The sequence below is a fragment of the Otolemur garnettii genome, unplaced genomic scaffold (genome assembly GCF_000181295.1).
Source record: "Otolemur garnettii isolate 467f Iridium unplaced genomic scaffold, OtoGar3 scaffold00064, whole genome shotgun sequence".
Classification (NCBI taxonomy): Eukaryota; Metazoa; Chordata; class Mammalia; order Primates; family Galagidae; genus Otolemur; species Otolemur garnettii.
Window position 1 is genome coordinate 9,233,187 of NW_003852459.1, and position 7,933 is coordinate 9,241,119.

The window sequence follows — 7,933 nt, forward strand, 5'->3', positions numbered from 1 at the left end:
AAAGATTTGCAATGTAAATCACAGGGGTGAATTTCCAGCAATTACTAAGAGAAGTAAAAAGGTGAATAAAGCAATATAAAGTTGGAAACCTAGTTTCTCATTGGGCCTTCGTGCCAACTCCATATTTTCAACAAAAATATATTTGATACAGAAGCGACATGAAATATTTGTAGAATTTAGCCACTAGCTTTTTCTTTTGGTCTTCATAAGAATGCTTTTCTAAGAAATAAAGTCTCTAATTTTTGTAACAAAGACAATTTATTTTCCTGACTGATACAAGAAGCACTAAGACCTCTAAAATGTTTCTAATGTTTGATGATTGAGGTCTCGATTTTGGCATTTGTATGTGCTTATTTTTGCTTTTGTTTTTGTTTCTGGAGTTGTTGGATAGGGTGGGTCTATGCAAATCAATAACTCTTCTAGTTTTCCATGTAGGACTGATGTGGTTATTTCCCTAGAAGCTCTCTTAATGATTATCTTGATCTTTCAGAGGAGCAAAGATAAGTATAAAGCAGAAATTCATTTATACCCACCAATCTCTTGCTGGTTTGGCTATTCTTTTGTTTTGAAATATTAATATTGCCATTGAAGTACTTTTTCCTACTGGTTTCATTTCAATAGTCTTTTATTTATGAAACTACAGCATTGTCCTCCTTAGGCATACACTCAGAATTCTATCACCAAACACTGTTGGTAGCCAGGAGTACTGAACATAAAAATACAATAAAGACAAAGCTTCATGCCATAGTTTTTCTCCTATTAGGCTCATAGTGAATATTTGGGGTGGGGGGTTACAAGTGTATAGTCATGGCTGGTTTAACTGATAGAGAATATGCAGCTCTACACTTTAGAAGTCCAGTAGCATGCCAAACTTTCAACATGCAAATAAAAATCCTTTGAAATGGTCCTTATTTCTCTAAGAATTTATGAACTGCCACACTCTGTTCATCTTGAGTGTTCATCCATCTAATTTCATCCATCAAAACCAAAGGATGACAATGGGACGATGACGTTGCTTCCTTATGAAGTACTGAACTCTACAAGTGTCCAAAAGATGCAGCAGGCTAAATGCAGGGCTACTTCTTTCTTTTCTTTTTCCTTGGGTTGGTTAGGGCAAAAAATGTGTGGGATGTGGTAGAAGACCATCTTTAAAAGAAAGTAAAAACTGAGCATTAATCAGATTACCACAATGTGATTTATTACCAAATTTGAAAAAATATATATTAGATACAACTTTAGAATACAGAATACAGAAAGTTCACAGGAAAATACTTATTTGGAGATCATCCATGACTTGTTGTCTGCTTTTTTTTTTTTTTTTAGGTTGACTCTTCAAAGAAAATAACCAAGAGGTAGTTAAACTAAAAATGAGACTATTGCAATAACAAATCACTTACCTAGTAATAGGTAGGTGATAATCAGAATGGAACAGAGAGATTTTTCCTCCTGATGTGGCAAGGTTTGTGGCTTCTCTTTTATAATATGCTAACATTTATATAAAGAAATTTATTTTATATGTACGTGTGAGAGAAAATGTGAGCATGTGTTGAGTATCTGCTGGATTCACAAGTAACAGTGGTTGTTTTTGAGGAACTAAGGGACAGGAATGGAAGAGAGACTTAATTTTCGTTGTATTCCCTGCTAATTATTTGAACTTTATACCAAACATATTATTTTTGCAATATGTGTGTTAAATGTCATTTAAAACATAACAAAACAAAAGTTACACGTTATCTCAGATGTGCCTAATATTACTATCATGGTGGGCCCAGAAAACTTGGTCAATCTCAGGTTTATTCCAGGGAAGAAGAGATTTAAATATAGATGCTGCTTCCTGACGTCATAGCTCACCTCCTTCAGCTGTTTTGTACCATGTCATGTTCCTGATTTTAAATGTTTTGGTACAGTGACATCATACTCAAGTTTTACACACTAGTGATAGAGGCACTGGGGACAACAGAACCCAACAGGTAAGTTGACATGGCCAAAAAGTATGTCACTGACCTAACTTTGAGTTTGATCTTGGTATTTACTTGAGATAGAAATATTTTTTCCCCACAAACTGGGATATTTTTTCCCATCCATATCACTTAAATGCAATGGCAAAACAAATCTCCAAGGCAAATGCCCAGAATCATGAAGTGACTACATGCTTGTAATAATATTTTTCTAAAAATTTTTCTGTTCTTTTCGATTACTGCAAATGAATTGCTATGGGTTTTTAAAAAATAATTCTAATTTTTTTTAAATTTCAGATTAATAAGAGGATACAGATGATTAGGTCACATTGTTTGCATTTGTTAGGTAGAGTCCAAGTTGTTGTTGAGCGCTTTACCCAGGAGATGTGTTGTGTACCCTTCCACTGTGCCCATTAAGTGACAGCTGACCAATCTCCCCTACTGCTGCATTGCCCCTGCTTGAATTTATCTATTGGTTTCATATTAGTAATGAGTACACTGGATACTTACTTTTTTATTCTTGTGATACTTTGCTAAGGAGAACATTCTTCAGCTCCATCCAGGTTAATATAAAAGATGCAAACTGTCTTTTTTTTATGCCCGTATTCCATGGTATACACACAGCACCGTTTATGAATCCATTCATGGGTTGATGGGCACTTGGGTTGACTCCATATCTTTGCAATTGTGAATTGAGCTGCGATAAAAATTTTGGTACAAATATCTTTATGCTAAAATAATTTTTCTTCTTCTGAGTAGATAGCCAGTAATGGGATTGAAGGATCAAATGGAAGGTTTACTTTTGAGGAAAAATTTATGCTCTTTGAGGAAAAATTTATGCTTTTTAAAATCACTTGCCTGTTGTTTTCATTCAAGGAAAGAGAAGAGAAAGGTCACCAAAAATTAGGCAAATCTCAGTGAGAAGGGACTTCAAAGACCTGTCAGGGCCCAGAAGAGATGAGGATTTAGTGTCTCAGAGCTATTTCTCCTCCCAGTAGTAAGCCTGTCCACAGAATGTCCCCCTCCTCCCAGCGGTGTCCCTGGTGTCCCTCCTGTGAATTGTGTTTCTCTTCCCTTGCTTGGGAGAAGGCTGAGTCAACTACCCTGTAGGTACTTTTTATAAAAAGAATATTTGAGACTTCATCAGATGGAAAAACTGTTATTGTGATAAAGGTTTATCTTTTAAATATCATGCTGGTTTTCTGCAAGAACAGTGATATATCTACCAGGGCACTTTTTAACACAGAAATAAATACATAAATCTCCATTGTAGATGAAATTATGAGCTATGAATGATTACAGTATACGTAGCAATGTGAAGTCTTTCTTGGTAGGAAGTATCATATGCTTTTAACCATTTTGCAGCAACATCAAATATGAGTCTCTGAATTAGAACCCAAAACAATTTTCTCACCAAAATCATTTTGTGAAAAGTACATGAAATAAGCTTGATTTCACCCTTTGAAAGGAAGTAATGAGACTCATACCTTCTCTTTTCTTTGAGGCCCCACTGGTAAGTGGAGGAAGGACGTCCGTGTTTATTTTCACCTGTTTTTCTGCAGCATCCTGCTGGTGACATCAGTGTCCTGTCAAGAGTATGAAGGGTAAGGAGGGCTGTGAAACTCGAAATGAGCCCAGTCTGAGAACAGCTCACACAGTCCTTCCATACGCATTGTCTTTGCCGCGATCTGAACATATGAGTCAGCGTGACTCATTTGGCTTCCTGACCTCACCAATTGTCTGGCTCTCCGTATTTAATACAATCACCTGGACTAGTTTCTCTGTTCTTTTGTGTGACCTCTTGCATTTCACCTTTCCTTTGTCAAGCATCAACCTGAAAATTTTCCTCAAACATTAAGATGCATTCAAAAACTTAGATATTCAGGACCATACAGGGAAAACGTTTTGTGGCCGATCTAATCTGATAGCCACATTTTATGTTTTTATAGCAAAATATCACATTCTTTGGATATGATATGAGGGTATGATTCACCACTGAATGAAGGAACAACATATATATTCTTTGGCCAATCTAGTCTCACTATAGACAAAGGATCTGGGAATGGGGAGACTTCACATGAAGCCATAACTAAAATCTGATTCTGTACTTTCTACGTTTACCCTCTTCCCATCCCCCAGACTCATTCCTGCTTTGAATCAGAAATGGAAGACTGGGAAAACACTGAAATCCTCTCCTCCGATACACTTTCTAGAAGAAGTGGGTGCAGCTCAGAAAAGTGAAGGAGGGCCTTGTTTCAAGTTGAATTTAAGTCTGAAACTTCAACCAGCTAAATGATGACAGAATTCCAAACAGAGTTCAATGAACTCTGTAGCATCACCCTTGGCTGTGCAGGAAGTGGGGGCAGGGGAAAGCTATACAGTTAACAAAGAGAAAAAGCATTTCTCAGCCAATTAGACAAATCACCCTTAAGAGAAAACATATTTTTCGATTAAAGCCTGCCAGCATACAATATTTCCCAATTAGTTCAAAGAACACAGTCACAGATGTGTGCCAAAACATGCTGCATTCTTGAGAAGTCCTCGTATCAATGGTTAGGATCTCTCTGATTTTATGAATGAGTTCCATGCCGTGTATGTGTGTGTGTTCCTTAAAAAAGAAGAGATTTATAATCGCAGAGATTAAACACAAATATGCTCACTGAAAACAGATTGAAAGCACAGCAGATATTTAATGCTAGAGTACTGAAATGGGAAAATTATTAGTCTAAATGGTCAGAGTTTTAATTTCTGACACCTTTGATCTACATCCCACCCAAAAAGCTAAAAAGAAAAATTCTTCCTTCCCTGAGTAAGGTTGCCATATTTAGCCAACAAAATACGGGACACCTAGTTCAATTTGAATTTCAGATAAAGAATGATTTTTTTTAGTATATGTATGTCCCCACATATTTCCTAGTTTATCTGAAATTTAAATTTAACTTCACACTCTGTGTTTTATCTGGCAGCCTACTCCAAGAGAAAATCAGACCCCAAATCTCAAAATTGGTAAAAGTGTTTATAAAAAGAGTGTGTATATTATATGCACATCACTCTTTGCACTTCCTGGCAAACTTTCCTACTTGTGGGAATTGCTAGTTACAGCAGGTAGATCGCCAGTAGCCAGGGTGCAAACTCCATCCAGGAGTCCTGCGGGCCTCTGCCTCGAGACAGTCTGTAGGAGAAGAGGCCCAGGGCAAACAAGCTGAAGCAGTGGTAGAAAAAGTGTTTTCTTGCCCACCTTTTACAAGATCCCTGCTGGTCCAGTTTTCCTTTTCTTTTTCTTTTGCTTGCCAAAGTCCACTTACAAGACCTACATCAGTTTGGGCAGGCAACATCACAATATGTTGTAAATTAATTCCATTTGCAGGGGTAGGGCAGAGAGTCCTGTTCTCATATAGATCCTTGGAATGTTAGAGCTGGAAAAGCTCTATTATTTCTAAGATCACTTAACCTCTTCCTATGACAGAGTTGGGTTCAGGGAGCCTGAGTGATTTCTAAGGGCTTGCGGCAGGAGACAGGAGACTCCTGGCTTACACCACCTTTCCACATCTCTGCTACAAGCAGATACCAAAACTGGGGTTGACCCTGTGTGACTGTGAAGGAGCTACAACTCTCCAGATTAATATTTCCAACATGAAAGGCCCCTTGGTCCTCCCAGCCGTTTACTACATATCTGTAATAAGTACAGTGGTGATGGCTGCTGCTACTGTCTGGAAGCAGCAGTATGGCTTGGTGGGCAGATCATGGGCTCTGGACTTAAACAGACCTGCCCAATTTCTGGCCCAACCTCTCAGTAGTTGTGAGGACTTGGATAGTGTAGGGAATCTATTCATCTCTTAAAGTATACTTTTCCTCATTCGTGGAATAGGGATAATTAGGGTGCCTACCGCAAAGGAGTGTTTCATGTGGGACATAAAATACACAGGCAGAGTTAGGAGCACAGGGACCAGCACAAGGTAAGCTCCTGGTGAAGGTCAGCCCCAATTCTGCATCACACACAGTTAGGGCCTATTTTTGCTGCATTCACATTTCAACCGGGAACGATACGCAGTCATCACTAAAATAAAATAAGTATTTTAAGTATTTCCTCTTTGACCAAGGCATAGTATTCCATGAAACAAACGGATGATTTGAGCCAATTATCCCCAAAGCAGCAAACAATCCCATCCTTATTATTCAGAACTCAAGTGAAATGTGTTGAGCAGTGGTGTGGACAGTAAGTCCACGTATTATGAGGGTTCCCCCTTTCTCTCCCACCCCTCTAAAATATGCAAATATGGCAGAGCTGATTATTTTATTTGGCCATTTCAACAACTGCATCCAATTACATTGCTGACTCACTTAAAGATGATTGAGTATAGCAGAAGGAAAATTACAGGTCAGCAGAATTTCTCTTTGGCAGTATCTCATGGCTCATTCTCTAATCTTCTTTCATTACTCCACACCCCAGGCATTCATTTCCTTTTTGTAATTTTCTGATTCCTACCAGCCTAACTCTGTCACCCCCGCACACTCTGACAGGCCACCAGGGGCCAACATGACTTTCCCAACACTACCTCCCTGCATGTCCGTTACATGTCCCATTTCCTGAGTTAACTGATTACATCAGATGCTTTAAGGAGGGAAAACTGAGCTCATGCAGTCCAGCGTGTACCAGACTGACGGCCCAGTTCATTTGGCCTAGGTTTCTACTTTTTGAAAAACAAGATGTCAGCCCACAATATGGTGAATTTTTCTGAGGTGAAGTCTCCTTGGAGGTACGAATGTCTAAATGAGAGAATTTTAAGCCTTGTGACCCAAGGAACGTAGCCCCAATGTCCCCACGTTCTCTAGGCTTCAGGGATCACTCATGTCTTTAATGCACACTGACATGGAATGTGCCCTATCCTGCACAGTCAGGGGAGGCAGTGCTCTCCCCCCACATGTCTGCAAATCCTAAGGAATGCTGACACGTTGGACACATCCGTCCTGTAGTGATTTGTCAGCTCTTGTTCTATCCACTGCGCTGAACGTCTTTGTTGGATGCCTCTTCCATATCGTGACTCTGCTCTGGGCTGCTGCCATTCTGTCTTCTATGGCTAGGCACCAAATATTGAACTAATACCCCCCTAGACTTTTCCAAAGTACAACAAAGAGCAGGCTATGATATTTAACAACATTGTAAGAAAGCCTGGGGTCATCAGAGGTAAATTGCACTGGGGGAAAAAAGAAAGAAAATAAAAGAAAGTTCAAAATCACTATTCACATAGTGAATCTCTCTCTTTTAAGCTTTTTCAGCCCCCCCCTTCATCTGTGCAATGCTGCAGGATTCAGACCATCTACCCATTCTGTAGGAATTACAGACATGAACCAGTGCGATGTCCATGGGCATCTTGCCCGGGGCGTGCCCAGACCCCGTGGAATGACCTGGACTGTGGGGTTGAGGACACAGGAATGAAGCTGTGAGAAACTGACTGTGCCAGCTGGATTATTCTTCAGGGACATCCTCTGGGAGGACAGGCTTGTCTCAGAATGATGGTGAGCTCAAGCAAACAAGCATTTTCCAGGATCCGATTTTGAAATGCAATCAATTTAGAAAAAAATTCTTTTTCAGGTCGAATACACATCACCCTCTGCATCCTCTGCATCCTCTGCATCCTCTCAGTTTTCCCTTTTTGCCCTATTCTCTAAAACAAGTACAGAGTCGTTCACTCATTCACCCAGCAATTACTTACTAAGGAGTGAACTGTGTGCTAGATGCAGCGCCGCCTGGTGGGAGCAGGGGACTGAGACGCTACCCTCCTCCGTTCTTCCCTAAGGCAGCAGGGGCCAGGCCACACACAACTAAAAGCAACTCCACAATATATTATGCAAATTGCAACCTGTGTTCCGTCTGTAAAGGGAAAGGGTATGTGACCTTCTGGGCATCATGGGAAGCTGCCCCTTCAGTGGGGAGTAGGAAAGCTCTTGATGGGGAGATGATGTTTAAGCTGAGA